At 38.3% G+C, this 16,064-nt stretch overlaps 1 long non-coding RNA gene across 1 annotated transcript in view; it reads left to right on the forward strand.

Annotated features, from left to right (window-relative positions):
- Positions 1–16,064, forward strand: part of LOC136019379 (uncharacterized) — a 129,333-nt gene that overhangs the window by 45,605 nt on the left and 67,664 nt on the right. Inside the window, exon 2 of the long non-coding RNA XR_010614857.1 lies at positions 11,020–11,085. This is a non-coding gene — a long non-coding RNA (uncharacterized LOC136019379). The remainder of the gene's footprint in view (positions 1–11,019; positions 11,086–16,064) is intronic.

Genomic DNA, 16,064 nt, shown 5'->3' on the forward strand with positions numbered 1-16,064 from the left:
TGGGTTTAAAAAACTGGTTTTGTCAGTAGTTTAAAACAACTGGATTCTTCATGTTGCATCTTCCTAAGCATCAGAGCCTTTAGATTTGTGTGATACTTTTAATGTGAGACTCTCAAACCGTGCTGCAAACAATCCATCTTAAAATGTCTTACTCACATAGGCAAATATTATTATATCCATATTGCAGGCCATAAACAGAAAGATTGGGTGACCTGCCCCAGATCGTAGCCAGGAGTCCAACATGGGAACAGAATTTAGGACTTCTGACCCTCAAGATGGCATTCGATGTAAACATGTAAACACAGTTTAAAAATACTGGAACCAAATCCTGAATCTTGCATAAAAATGCCCTTAAATGTGCTTTGCGTAAGAGACCAAAGAAGTTTTGGGACATGTTTAGTGATCTTCTGAGTTCAGCGCACTCTCTCTGGGAGCAGGTAGTAATTCCAAATGCTTCACCCACTCTGTGGCGTTGTTTTATAGTTAATTCATTCCTGGATTTTATCTTAGTCCTCTGAATACAGGGTTTAAATCTCTTCTTGAAATTATTCTCCTTCTCCTCCCCCACCACCACCACCAGCTCTCCCCCCACTTATTAACTCTTGTAACTCAGTTTTGTTTTCAGACATACAAACATGTTTTGTGCATGCAGTGGAAGTGGAATCCCTTTGTGTTGCTAGAATCTTTGAGCTTTGTAACACTTCTCTTTATAGTTTGTTTCAAATTTTAAAAGATCCCTGGCTCTGTTGCCTTTACAGCCCTTACAAATGTCACAAAAATTGCAACCTGTAAACTGCTTTATGTCATTTTAGCTTTAATATATAGTCTTATAAGAGCATAAATACCACTGTTATTCTTCATTAGAACAGTGTTCTTAAATGCCTTGATATGTAAAGAAAGTTTTCTGAATTTAATCACTTCTTTCCCTGTGCTCCTGGAGACATTAGTAATAACAAAGAGAACTGTCAACTCTGAAAACCAGCATTCATAAGACTTGATGAGGTAGCTAAACATGCTGGGAAGTTTGGCTTCGTCTGTTATTGACCATATCTGAAATTAGAGTGCCATGTCATTTAGAGAGGATTGTACAGCTGTAGGGACAGAAAGCAGAACAGGAGAGGGGTGTTGCAAGGAACTGGTATAGCAGAATATGGAGAGGACGGGGTGCTCAAAGGGCTACAGGTTGTCAGAACTCATACCAAATCTTGTTCAGTCTAATTAAAACTAAAGTTGTAGTTTTGATTTATGTATTGTAAAGTAAGAAAAACCCTTCTGATCTCTTCATCACTGAGAAAAGGCTTTACTGAGAAAAGGTCACTTACTTTGTCACTGAGAAAAGGTATTCCATGCCTTTGGTAGAGAGGGAAAAATAACCACCTTCTCTTAAGTTATGATACTGTAGGATACTGCGCAAAAGCATCCAGTCCTAGGCTGCTGCTGTTTTACCATCTATTACCTTGTTTTCACATAGCAGCAGCAGTAGATAAAGTGAGTCTGACCATCTCAGCTTCAAGACTAGCTTTACGTTCATGGATCCCCTACATAAATCAAGCGCAGTTGTGTCTGAAACAATTCTCTGCCAAGGCTAATAGAGCCGTTTCATTCTTGTATCAGGCAGTAAGCAAGGTATAGTTGTTTATGCAGCTGGGAACCTTATGCTTACTGAGTTCACTCAATCTCAAGCATTGTGGAGCATAATCTAACCAGCATGTTATGTTCTGTACAGGCAACTTATGTGGAAGAATCAATCACAGAAAAGTAAGTATTGTGTTCTCAAATGGGAGGAGTGTCATTTGGTTTCTTTTGACACTTTTAAATTGCATACTGCTATTTCATTGGAGATAAAAATCACCTGTGTTCATTGCAAGAAAGGGAAAACCACTTCTACTACTACTTCTTAAAATAAGTGAAAGGTTGTTTGGCAGGGTGTCTTTCCCTCTTAACGTGTATTTTCACCTTGGAGAATGGCTGCCTGTTATTGATTTATATAGGAAAAAATATAACTCAGAATATAGTAAATGTGGTAGATCCTATTCAAACTGGCAGCACGTATATATTTTTATCTGTTTATTGGAGGATAAAGGATTAGCCACTTCCAGTTTTCTTTTTACAGATAGATTTGTTTAAAAAGGGATACGTTGTTACGTGTCTCCTGATTTTTCCAATGTGCTATAGCTGTGCCCATCCTGTGCCTTGTTCTAGTTTTTTTAAAAAATATCCTTAATGGATATGCAGAAATTTTGTCGCTTGTTATCTGAGCCTGAATATTTTAATTAAATAACTTTCACGCATGTTTGTTATACCCTTTTTTGATGACGATTTGACCCAGAGAATCTGCATTAGTTGACTGTCATACTAATAGGCTTTTCCTTCAATTTTGGCCAGTCTGACAAGTGAAAAATAGATGTCTGTCATGTGACAAGCTGCTGAATATAAATCCTGTTAGCATTTGCTCCTGAGAGAAAAAGGAAAGGTGAGAGTTGGGGAGGGGGTGGAGAAAAAATGGGGAGTTAGAATCATAGAATCATAGAATAGTTAGGGTTGGAAAGGACCTCAAGATCATCTAGTTCCAACCCCCTGCCATGGGCAGGGACACCTCACACTAAACCATCCCACCCAAGGCTTCATCCAACCTGGCCTTGAACACCGCCAGGGATGGAGCACTCACAACCTCCCTGGGCAACCCATTCCAGTGCCTCACCACCCTAACAGGAAAGAATTTCCTCCTTATATCCAATCTAAACTTCCCCTGTTTAAGTTTTAACCCGTTACCCCTTGTCCTGTCACTACAGTCCCTGATGAAGAGTCCCTCCCCAGCATCCCTATAGTTGGAGGAGACTGAAGAAAGAAGAAAGGAAACATATTTAGCTACTCATAAAAACATCAAGCCAAGAAGAGAGACCTGACCAGGTTAGTAAGTGGTTAGCAGAAGCTAACAAGCCAGTCAGCTCTCTCCAGCTGTAGGTGTATTAGAAACACCTAATATATGCACAACAATTTAATTGGTAAGTAAATAAAAGCAGTGAATAGGCACATTTGTGGTGCTGTTTTCAGGTATATTATCAAGTCAGCCTGATTCCTGAACTGACCGCACAAATGTACTAATAGATTGCAGAAGATGATTTAGATTTTCATCTAAAAAGGCCAGCTAAATTGCATGTGACCACAGACTTCAGAGGCCTGCAGTACATTCTGTTTGTAAAGGCAGTATCAGGTTCTTTATTCACATAACTGAGAGACATTGCCTTCATTTAATTCTGCTACCTTATTTTTGGAGGGAGATGGTTTAGACGTATCGAGAATTGACCTTGCCAGTGTTTGAGAACCGTTGCCTAAGCAGAGAAGGTTCTGCTTCTGCCTGGTGGGAGACAAAAGGGCCACAGACATATTTCAAACCTCCATATACCTCAACAGTTTATTACCTTTTTCAAAAGTGAGTGGTTTAACCTGCTACTAACTTATTAGCTCTGAATTAACAAAGGTCCCCACAAAAATGGATCTACATAGTTAAAGATATGTTTGTTGAAATACTATACAAGCATGAAGACCTATTTATTTGATAACAGACAAACAGAAAAGATCTTTTGACTGTTTCTACCCAAAGAAGCTTGTTAAAGGTCAGTTCCCTGTCAGAATTCAGCATAACAGTACAGAGGGTGAGGATAATATGTGAGGCTGCACTTCAAGGCTGTCTCTGTGATTGCCAGCATCTGTTGTGGTTTTCAGACTTGTCCAATGTGATTTGCTAATACAGTTGTGTGTTCCATGCCATGCTACTGAATGCAAATACATGGAGCATGTTACATCCAATATAGCTCACCCTCAGGGGTAGTCTTTATGCCACACTTCCCTTTATACATCCCCAGATGTATTGTGAAGATAACATCGATATGTAGATGAAGTTGAATCAAACTTGAATACTGTATTTACATCAGCAAAAATGGACTTCAACTGCAAAATAGTTGGATTCAGATTTCAGGTTTACTGTAGTAAAGAAAAGCTTAGCAGTGATTTAGAGAATGTTGTCCTTGTTTGCCCACTTTATGGATTTCTGACTGTTCTCCTTAAGTGGAATGTTCTGTGGGGTATGCCTTCAAGTAGTCTGTATCTGAAGGTCAAAATGATGATTGGTAGCATTAAGAAACTGGAATTGGAGTTGTTCGGGGTTTTTTTTTTTTTTTTTGTTATTGTATACACTAATAAGTGATGCAGGGAAGTTAACTGTCTGGAGGAAGAGATTCTAGCTTAGTGACTCATGCTTTTACTATCAGCTCAAGGGATACATGGATTTGCACTAAGCTAGTTAACAGCATTACCATCAGGATGGAAAAATCAAAATGAAAGTGTATTATTCCATTTGTAACCTGTGGTGGTTTCTAAGAATTCATATTCTAAGTGAGATTATGTTCCACCATAAATTTCTTGAAGGGAAAGTAAATACCTGATTATCACCCCCTGACCAGCCAAATTCATATTCTCAGATAGTATAATGATAGATGTGATACGAAAATACAGAGGGAGAAACTCTCTCTACTGTTACCATCACTTTCAAACTGTTCTAGCTCCTTTGCTTTTTTTTGTTAAATCAAGGCTTATTCTAAGGAGTTGAAAGTAGAGATTGGCAGGAACCAGATATTTATGCAGAGGGATCCAAATTTTAAGCAAGTCCTGTGTGTTACTTTCTTATCAAAATGCCTCACCAACAGCTGTCTGTAAAGATCATAATGCATGTTGTGACCATAGCATATTTTCATATTATAGTTTGGTTTGTGCAAAATATACAGCTCTTGTAATGTGTTAACATCTTCTTTTAGTAACTGAGGTACCTCTAACAGGCAGAGTTTGATTGAGTTATATATGGGACAGAAATAGTCTTTTACTGTGCTGGTATCTTGAGTAAAGCTTATTAAAATGTAAGATGTGTTATTGACTAACAGGAAAACTTCATTGGTTCCCAGTGCTTCTGTAAGTCAGACAACATATCTGCAACCAAGCTTCTACCTATTTCTTTTCCTGAGCCCTGTGCAACCCCATTCTGTGCACCTTGCTCCTGCTGTGAAACCAAGCAGGGCACCTGGGACTTGACCTCCTCACCAGTGCTCTTACCCTTTCTATCCACCTCACTGGCCTCCCATAGAAGGCTCTCTAAATAAATCTTTGCTCGAGCACATGCAGCAGATGACTTTCTTTGAGAGCCTTTGATCAGCTGACCAGAGTTCTGATAACCATGAATCTGCTGATCCTCCTAAACTGCGTTAAATGCAAAAGGTGGACAAGCTGGTGAAATGAAGGCTCCTTGCCCGTTCCCCTCTAGACTACTCACCTACAAAAGAGCAAAGTAAAATCCTATGTACAGTCACTAGCTGCAATGCTAATTCATCCAAATCTGAATTTTTATTGAAAGAGTAGGAGATGAAAATGACTGGGCTAAATGCAGGTGAGGCAGGCCCCTGGGGACGGCAAGTAAATCAATATGTGCCATGGGATAGCATCGTGTCTGAAATGGTATGATAATGGCAGCAGCTGAAGCTTGTATCGATGCAGCAGGAAATGCCTTTTGCTCCACTGATGACTGTTGTATAGTTTCAGAAAATACAGAAAGTTCTGTTTCATTATTAAAAATCAGCCGGAAGGTGTCTGTGTATGAGGTACAAATATTTACAGATTGTTAGAACAGTCATTTATGTTACGGAACGCTACTCGTACTGTACATGCACAGGAAGGTCAGCAAGTTATTTTATAATTGTGTTTTACTTGCAAAGGAAATGAGGAAACAATGATCTAGCTCATTCAGTCTTCAGAGTGAAATTTACAATGTAAGAAATGGTTTAGCCTGTTTAAATAATGGCTGTGATTATGGCACACTAATATGGTGCATTCCATACTACAGAACATGTTATGAATAGCATGCTGAGTGATTTTTTTAGTATATGTAAATTACGGAGAAGCACAAAGGATGCATCTCTGAACTGCTTTTGTAGAGCCGATTATAGGTCTGACTGCTATAGGAGGAGGCTGAAAGAGCTTTGTTGAGAGGCATTGATTGATTAGTAAAGAGTACAACAGCAACAGACATAACATTGCAGTTATAGATTTTCCATACTTTATCTTCAGGGCTTGTAAAGATACAGTGGTGATCAGATGATGAGGTTTTCTTTCACCTTGCAGTGACACACAACAAATTATAGCATTCTGCAGTGCCACAAACAGCTTTTTTGCAGAACGCTGAGTAAAAGAAAACTCCTCCACAATCACGACTTTATAGTTAGATATTGTCCTTATTCCTTCTATTCTCCTTTAGTGAGAGATGCTTCCAACAGTAATTTAAAGTAATGTCCCAAATTTAGAAACAAAGTAGGAACTGTACATTCAAGTGCTTAAGGATTCTATTCTTACTAAATTGAAAGTGAGCGGAAAGTCACATGTGAAGCATGTGTGCATTTTATTCCTGCTGATAGATATATAAGATTTGCTGAAGAAACCTGTATTTAGATTCAGAGTTGACCAGTACAATGGCCTATAGTTAAAAATTGTATTTATTAGAAGACAGTAGCTTTGTGTACTTGGTTAGCAAAGAGAAAATATTAACAGATCCAGATCAGCAAGTGACTGGGATATGTCAGAGTTGATATTTTTATGTGAGTCAAATCCTGGCTGGGCAAACACCCCATTTCAGCTATACAAGGACCTATCAGATGGGCACTGCTGGAAATAATGTGGATTTTTATTCATTAGCTGTAATTTTGCTGCACCCCAGTAATAGCTGCATAAATACCAAGAGAGAAAAGAACTGCCACAACAAAAAATGCTCTTTACCACAGAACTTCTTTTAAGAGATGTGTCTGTTCAAATAGGTTCTTGGAATATTTTTCCATTATTACATATATTTCCAATAAATCTGCACTTACCTAAGAAGGGCCTAAGTTACTGGAAGTTTAGTTTAATAGGAGTTTAACAGTAAGTTGTTTAAAGGCTGCTGCTAAGTCTACTGATCTTTCTGTGGTTTTAAACCCATTTTTAGTAACATTTTGGTTTTCACTTGGTGACATGAAAGATCTGTAGAAATGGGATATTCGACGTACTCAAATTTGGAGAGACATAATTGGAATAAGTAGGTAAAATACAAGATTGATAAGAAGCACTAGAAATTTTTCATACAGTAGCCTGTTCTCTAAATTGACAATAGCCCTTTTGTGTTTGTTATTTGTTCTGAATTTAATTCACAACACACGCTGTTTTTTTCCGTTTGCAATATAAATGAAGAATCAGAACAGAGCACATGAAGTTCTTACCAGTCTTTTTGTATTTGTAGGTACATGTATTTTAGGGACTATTATAGAACAAAATTATTTTTGAGAAAGAAACTACTTTCAGAGGACGTGTCTCCTCCAGGATAATTACCTTTTGCCAAGCTGCAGTTTAAGTTAGCTATAGTATTCCTCAGTTCCTAAAACCCTGGTGAAATTTTACTCTGAAACATCCACCTTGTTTTGTTCAGTTTCAGGAATTATTTTAGTTTAGTCTTGTGTGAAGTAATCCTGATACATATATCTGTAAATGTAATACAAATACATATACCCACATATACATGTGCTTGAGCCCCTAAGTGCTTCCTCAGGATAAATACTGTCATAAAAAACCCATGAGGTGAACATCTCCCTTTGATAATGTGTTTCTCTGGTGTGCCAGTAGAACACCAAGTAGCAGTCTTTGGATTTCTGTATGAGACTTATGGTTAAAAAAAAGCCCTGTATTCAGCATTGGTCCAAATCACTTCCCTCTGTAGAAGTTGTTCTGAGCACAAGGCATTTTTCAGTGACATCATTACTAATGATAGTTTCTATTTTCAGCATGTATTAAAGAAAACCCTTTTGTTCCACATAGAGCCCACACAATGACGCAGCATTTAGTGATCCCAATGTTGAAATGTTGAGTGAATTTTCATTAGAAATCTTAAAATGTGTCCAGTCCTTCAGCTGGTGTATATTATGTATATACTGGTGTATATTATGTATATACTAGTGTATGCATTGTTTTGCTGGAGCAAGTGGAGGGACGACAGTTAAAACACTAGAGGGTTTTAGTCTAGGCTTTTAGTTTTTATAATAATCTGGGGTATGATACAGAGCAAGACTTGCCATATTCCATACGTAAAATGAGTTGAGATGGACAGTTTCCTGCTGTTCTGGTACCTATATTAACAAGCAGGTACTCGTGTTGAATCTGTTCTGTGTATAAAAATGACAAACTTGATTTTGGAATCTCACAGGCATCAGGCAGCATCAAAGTCATACAGTTATAAATAAATAAACAATGCTGTGTAATTAGCTATCTTTGTGATATAAAAAAGTGTCAGCACATGGAGGCATAATGCATTCCAGATTTTGCATAGGATTTAGCAGCAGTCTGTTTCAAATAGCAGCAGAGAAAATCCTTTTCTATTGACCCAACAAGAAAACAGTGTGAATTCTAAGATCAATTGCTTGCCAACATGTTCCAGCTCTTTTTCCAAGATAAATATGTGTATATTTGTATTTTAAACTTTAAAATTACTTTCATCTGATGATCTTAAATAGATTTCCAAACTTTGATGAATATGTAGCATACAGTATTTCTGGGATCTACGGGGATCAGACTCTCCCACTCTTACAATGAAATCAAGTTTGTGATGAAAGCAACTATTGTAAAGTGCACTTCAAAACAGCATAAAATGGGAAATGAAAAACTCTAGTGGAGACTTCAGGTGAATTCATTAACTACATTGTTACTACCAGGAATATGATCAGAATAAATATTGAAAGACTTCATATGCTGCAGCAGTGCCTGTTAATGTCATCCTGAGACATTGTTTTAGTACTGAATCTAAGAGGAGGGAGACTCATGCTATCAACATCGTGTCCTGAGAAGGAATAAAAAGCAAGTTCCTCATGGTAAATACTGAACACTACAGGCTTGCCAAGTCCTCTGTGGCACTGGACTCTTAACATGGAAAGCAAATAAACCAGAAACTGTTTTGCAAGTAGATCCATTCAGATTGCCTCAGCACTTTGGTATATTAGCAGAGAGCTCCAAAAGGGATGGAGGAGAATGCTTATTTATTTTGGCTTCATTAAATGCATTTACACAAGTAGGAAAAAAAAAAAAAAAAGAAAAGAAAAGAAAAAGAAAAAAAAATTAGGAAAACCAGAGCATGTCTCTGACAGAGCCTGTTTGCGTGTCAACAGAGTTCAGAAAACCTCTAAAATAACCAAACTTGGCTAAAATGCCACCCCTGTGGTGATGCCAAGATCAGTTGTGTTCTCTATAACTGCCAGCATCTGCTGAAACAAGCTGAAGGGGTGAGGTGAATTTATACTTTACTGATCAACTTTATTTCCTTATCCATGTCTTCTGCTCCTTCCTCTCCTCCCTTTGCTCTGCACCTGTATGCCTGTCCTTCCCTAGCAGTCTTAAAACTGCTAATGACTGTTCAGATTCACTGTGCCCTGTCAGATTTTGATTTGAAGTTACTCCCTGGAGCTTTTACTTTCATACAAACAAGAGCATACAAATAGAGCACTTTGTATTTCTTTCTCCTAATGGCACACAAACCTGCCTGGCAGGGGTGATGGCTGTTGGCATTCAAACGATCTGTGCTACTTTCTCCATTTTGCTCTCCCATTTGCCTACTGATCACATTTTATTGGGAATGATGCAGAGCAGGTGAACTAGAATAGGTTTATTGGATTGAATAGGTGCTAAAGGAGAAAGTGGCAATAAAATACTTAACCTCTGCCTGTGATGCCTCGATTCCTTCAGGAGACCTCCTCAGAATAGAAAAGATTTTATTATAATGATAGCAAAGGAAAAAAGTGGTGTGCTTCAGTAAGAAATGCATTTTCTGCTCATGATTTTTTGCCTGCTGAATACTGCCTCAGGTCACTTCTCACTGTTCAGCTCTTACAGGAACAATATTTTATTCCTTATGTCAATAGCAATTTGGGGAGCAACCAGAACAGAAGAGGTGCTGTCTTTGGCGGTTCTTGGCACTTTGGCATATGTTTGTCATACAGACTTGGTGCTGCAGCAACAAAGAATTATTAGCTCAATACTCAAGACTACTACCATTTGTAAGTGGCATCAGTCTCCGTTTTGTTTGTAGGGGTAACCTGAGGTGTTGATTTTTAACGAGCAGGGGTTTAATGCTCTGAATTGAGCCTCCACTACAACCACTGAAATCACCTGGGACTCTGACACTCCTGTATTAGTTCTTAATTGTGGAATTTGCTGCCTTGCTGCCCCACTGGAGTTCACGATTGATGACCTTCAGGGCTTACTGTGAGGCCTGTCTCTTCTCTTGGGCAAAAAAGCATTAGCTCTGGACAGGGGCTTATTAGAAGCAGGTGAGAGATTTTTATTTATTTTTTAACTTGAAATTGTGTCATTTTTGGCACATAATACCCAGGAAAATAATGGATGATGATTATACGTGTTGTTTGTACAATTGCAGTGCCAAATCCCACATGCGATAATCCAAAAGCTGAATAATTTTGAAGTATCCACTGAATTTTACTTCGGTTGCATGCTAGTCTGTTGCATGAGAAGGCAGTGCTGTGGACATAGGCTGTGGTTGAGCATTTGGTCTAAAAGAGGGACCACAGAGAATTATTTTCCTGTGCAAACTTTAATGATGATAAGGAGAAAGCAGTGCATAATTCAGCCATGTACAGCAGCCAACAGGGATTTTGCTTTTCACTGCATCTATATGGTTTTGAGTCCCTGCGTCTTTAATCATTTACATCTCTGAAAAGCTTTTTAGAACTGCACATGCAGACGTTTTTCTATTGGAGTACCACCAAAAAGTCTGTGTAAGCACAATATGCAAGGAAAAACATGTCTTGAAAATACTATTCTGTGGGGAAAAACAAAACAAAAAGCCAGTATAGTGCAGAGGGGTTTTGTCCTTTCCTGAAGTCATGACTCTTTGTTAATATCGGGGCTATGCAGACTGATTTGTTATTTATTTATTTATTTATTTAGAGAACAAGATCAACCTAGAAGCAAAATAGAAGACTGGAGAACTAAAATACCCTACAAAACACATAGGTAACATTTCTTCTCTCTTTTCTGTTCGTACTTCCTCGGTTACCTCCTTGTGGTGCCTTATAGTTAGCACTGGAACTTCCATTTTTATATAGGGTTATTTTTTTGTTCCAATAAAAGCAAAGACATTTTGACTCAAGAAGGTTGTATTATGCAGTGCCATGAGATTTGTGCTTCTCCCCCACCTTTCCTGTTAGCTAAAGCTGCTTTGCAATGCATTAAATGATACAACACAAAAGATCTAATAGAATCTGAAATAGCTTGAGTTCTTAGAAACATGTAAAACTCTGCATAAAATGAATATTGCTAAAGCTCTGTCCAATTTTGATATTCTTTCCATATTGTATTTGTGTGTAATAGGCTTCCAGGAATGTTCATGACCTTACAGCTGTCCCTTTAGCTTACAGTCCAGTCCTCTGTCCTTAAGATATGTTGCACACAGAATGAAGACAGAATCGTGGCTTCAGGCCTCCATCTCCGTCCTCTGGAAAAGATAAATACAGCCTAGATATGAAATATCCTGCAGTTAGTACTATTGCAGATCCATGTGACTAAATAACACTCACTGGGAAACAATTATAGAGGGTAAAAGAAATTAAGATCAAACAGGAATATAGCTTTTTCTCAGGAACCTCCAGGAAAAAGCATGTTAATTTATTATTATTATTTTAATTATAAAACCCACTGAATTTTCTCACTTAAAAACTAAAAATAGACATATGCATTTCCTAACAGTTTGACTTGCTATTTTAGAAGATCTTTTTCAAGAGACTGTCTCCTGCTCACACACACAAGCAGCCAGTTTCTTATTTGCTGTCAGGGTTAGCAAACAATCAACACACATTTACAACACTACTTCAGTAGCATAATGGTGATGGTGATGTTGGGTTTATTTTTGCTGCCATGCAAATTTTCGTTCTTTCTGAGTAAATGTATTTTTCTGCTGATATTCTGCATTCTGGCAGGTGCTCAAAACTTCCTTGTTCAAATGTGTTTGCAGATGGCATAGTCATGGGTTCTGTGTGGTGTCTGAGTAGACAGTGCACAGCCTAGGACAGAATTACAGTCACTAATTGTTTTAGAACGAAGGACATATGTGAGATTTCAGTATCAAAGATCTCAATACCAGCAGTGCTTAGCACAAGCATTACCTGATATAACCCTGTTACAGTTTTGGGGCTGAATTTGGATGAGTTTGCTACTGAAGGGTATGATAGGGAGTATCCAGAACAGCCCTGCTTTTGACTTAGAGCTCCAGCCCCGAGCAACACAAACAATGCTGTGCAGACAGAGGAGCTATGCAGTAATGGTGGGAAGTGCAATGGCTTCTTGATGTTAGATTAATATCCAAAACATTGATATTTTCACTCAGTTTTCTTCCTGAACTTTTATCAATACTGTTAAACAAATGGGATGGATGCCTAATGATTAGAGATTATGAAATAGTTGTAAGGCTTCCAGTGTAAACTCAATTAATTTAGATTACAGTTTAAACTTTCTAAAATATTCCCACATATTTGTGAATGTTCCATACTTTTCTGTGGTGATTGAACTTCATGAATGATTTGTAATTTCAGGAAGGTGGAGCTGCTCAAGTTAATTAGGTCTTTTTGGAGACACGAAGCAGCTATTTAAAAGTGCTTTTGCATGTCTGGACAGTAGTTTTCTGTGTACACATACAAGCAGCACTACTGGTGAGGACCGTTGCACAGTCCTCTGGTAACATTCCTGAAGTTCAGCGTTCACTAGGTTGTAACTGGAGCTACAGACATACTGAATGCATGCTTCTAAACTCCCAAACCACTGGCCAGGCTCCAGACACAATCCTTGACATACTTCTTGGCACAGATTTTCCATCTGACACCATTACTTAAAAGGAGGATCTTTCAGCTCCCCTTCCCTTAATTTCCAGGACCAGTATGACCATGCCAGGGCACTTTGTACCTTTCCTGCCATTCATCTGGTAGACTAGTCAGATGTACAGTCACAAACACAGACAATGAAATCAACACATTGTGCAGAGGGATTGTAAGTGCAAACCCTCTCTACATTAGCACAAAAAAGGGCCATCTTCAGATACGAGTCATCCCTTCCCTGACATTTTCTCTGTGTGTGTCTCAGTGCTCACAGTTATTTTTTAGGATTTGGGTATGTGTCCTGCCAGGATTTGAGAGTTCCTTCTCTTCAAATACCTCTTTAGTTGAGGCCCGCTTCTTCACATGCAGAATGTCTCTTTGACCTTTTCAGTCAGCTTCTTTCAACATCAGGAATTTTACAGATTAAAAAATACTTTTCTCCTCATAGAAAAATTGTCCTTTTCAGTGTTTTTCTTGGTCCCACCTCATTTTCAGGTAGAGTTCAAAACCAGGATGTTATCTGATTCCCCAAATTATCAGAACTCTTCCTATTATTTGTTAGGTAAATAAGCAGGTGCGTATGACATTCAAATGAGCAAAAATACACTCCTTTGCCAAAACAATGTAAGTGTACTAAAAAAATCACAGTGGGATATAAAACCACAAGCAAAAATGTCACTAGGACAAAATATAAACTCATGTCATTTGTTGTTCAGCTGTATCATGTTATCTAATTTTTATTGCTTATCAGTTTTAATAATTACCTGTGTGAGTTTTACTTGCCGAAAGGTGATTTAATAAATTGGTGTCTGGTGAGGTTCTTAGGGAGAGTACCAAGTCTTGTCAAGTGTTCTGGTTAACAATGCTATCTCAATTTTTTCATCTTTCTCCTAATTCATATAATGGTGCTGGTTTTTATTGGTTGTCTCACTCATGTGAGGGTAGGGCATTTAATTTCACATACCACACTGAAAGTAATAGTCAAAAGGCACATGAACTGTAAAGAAATCTCCCCTGAAGTATTAAAAGCAAGCTCTGGGAAATTTTAGGGTTGATGTCAAGACAGATACATATACTGTATGTGCATGGGGGGGATTTACTGTCACATGAGCCTACAGAGCTTTAGCACAATGCTTCATGAAGCCAGAGTGGGTTCTGGCAGTCTGTGTAGTAGCAGCTGATACATTGCTGCTAAAGCTAAAGAAAAACATGGAAGGGAATTAAAATCAAACAGAAAACCATCTTGGGCAAAAGGCTAATGATAAAGATCCATATTATTCTTATTTTCCAGTGACTCTGCCAAGCTGTGGTATAAGGGACTAGAGAGTTCTGAATTCATACATTTCAGAGAAAAGTTGTTGAGAAAAGGATTCGGATTCTCCAGACTGTGCAGTGTCTGGAAGTCCAATTCCTGCTGCCACTAAAGTCAGTCAGTATCTGAATGAGATCTTGTTACGTGGCCCCAAAATGTACTTTGAAATACCCTAATGCCTGGAAACATAATCTAAAGTAGATCAAGATGCTGCTTTCACTAGAGTACTGTTTGTCAGCAGTTTAGCAGTCACATGGTAAATGAGTGTAGGTGTTCTTTCTGGAGAACCCAAAGGACCAGGAGAATTTACATCCTGTTCATGGTTTCCAGTATTCTACTAGAGAAGGTGCAAAGAGATAGTAGGTATAACTGACAAAAGATCTTTGTAAAATATGTGTCTATATTTATAAGAAGTACAAGGATCTATCCTTTTCCTGCTGATCTGAGCACCTTTTATTCTCGTTATGAATTCATCAGTAGTGCAGGCTGTTCAGCAGTACAAAAGAATGTGCTTTTTATCAAATAGACTCTGGTAAGTTCTTGTAAGTCACTCTGTATTGGGGGAAACTAATGTTCTGTTTTGGAATAGATCTAAATGAGAAATATTGAAAGGCAGGCATCCCTGAGATACGCCACCTTCACAGGTAAAAGCTAGGGGTGGTCCAGAGCACATCTTTAGACTCTTGTCATTCTGGAAGAGCAGGAACCCATCACATTCACAGTGGGGTTTAGCAGCATCCTCAGACCAACAGGCTCAAGAGAGCAGATATCATATGGCCCCTTCTGTCTGGGGGTTAGTTTGAGGCTGAGATGAAACTTTATGTTTTCCTTCCAAGAATATCTCGCTGAGGAAGGGATATATTGCCTTCTATTTTCCCTTCTCAGGGTGTTTTGCTACAACATACCCCTAGAAAAGGTGAATTATGTAGTTGGGTTCATATTGTCACTTTGCCTTTTTACTCCTCAAAAGTAGTTCAAATAAGCTACAAAATTTATATGTCCCTGAATTCAGCGTGTCAGTAAGGAACTCCAAAAGCTTGGTGAACTCTAGAACTCAAATTACACACAAACCTGTGTATATGTTTCTGTCAGATGAGACAATGGAAACTAGAAAACATTTTTGTGGCCAGCATTTAAGATGCTGAAGATGCTGGAAAGAAAAAAAAATGGAAGCACTTGTCATAAGCTGGAAAATAGATATAGTGCGTATAACATGATTAAGGTAAACAAACAAGTTCAAACAAGAGCTGAGCAGGCTTCTGTGTAACCAAATGCCACATGAAGTGCAACTGCTGAGCGGATTCTCTGAGAGGGGAAGTGAAACTGAGCAGACAGGACAGACAACAGCATAGTCTAAGTTCAGCGTTTCTGGTGACACTGGAGATTGCACTCATTTTGGCAGCTGATTTGGTGTTTTCCCCAGTTGAAAATGAGCTGGGAAAGTGCAGTGTGTGCATCCCTTGAGCCTTTGGTGACAGAGTCTGCAGATTCTAGATTAAACGTGTTTTCTTGGCAAAAAGCTAATATCTAGCTCTTTGTGTGTAGTGACTCACCAGAATGGAAGTTAGGAATATCTAAGAATTGGGTTGTCCGTATTTTTATGTAAAATGTCTCAGGGTTGATATTTGGTATTTGCTATTTTTCCTTTGTGATTGCTTACTTATTTGTGTTTTCTTTTATTCTTCTGTTTGTGGCCTAGGGTTTTTCTATATGATGATCTGTATAATATATTAGGCTACAAATGTAGACAGCACTAGCTGAATAGAATTATCATCACATCCTGATATTCTCATGAGTAATAAACATAAGGGGAG

Source organism: Lathamus discolor, chromosome 9, assembly GCF_037157495.1.
Source record: "Lathamus discolor isolate bLatDis1 chromosome 9, bLatDis1.hap1, whole genome shotgun sequence".
Taxonomy (NCBI): Eukaryota; Metazoa; Chordata; class Aves; order Psittaciformes; family Psittacidae; genus Lathamus; species Lathamus discolor.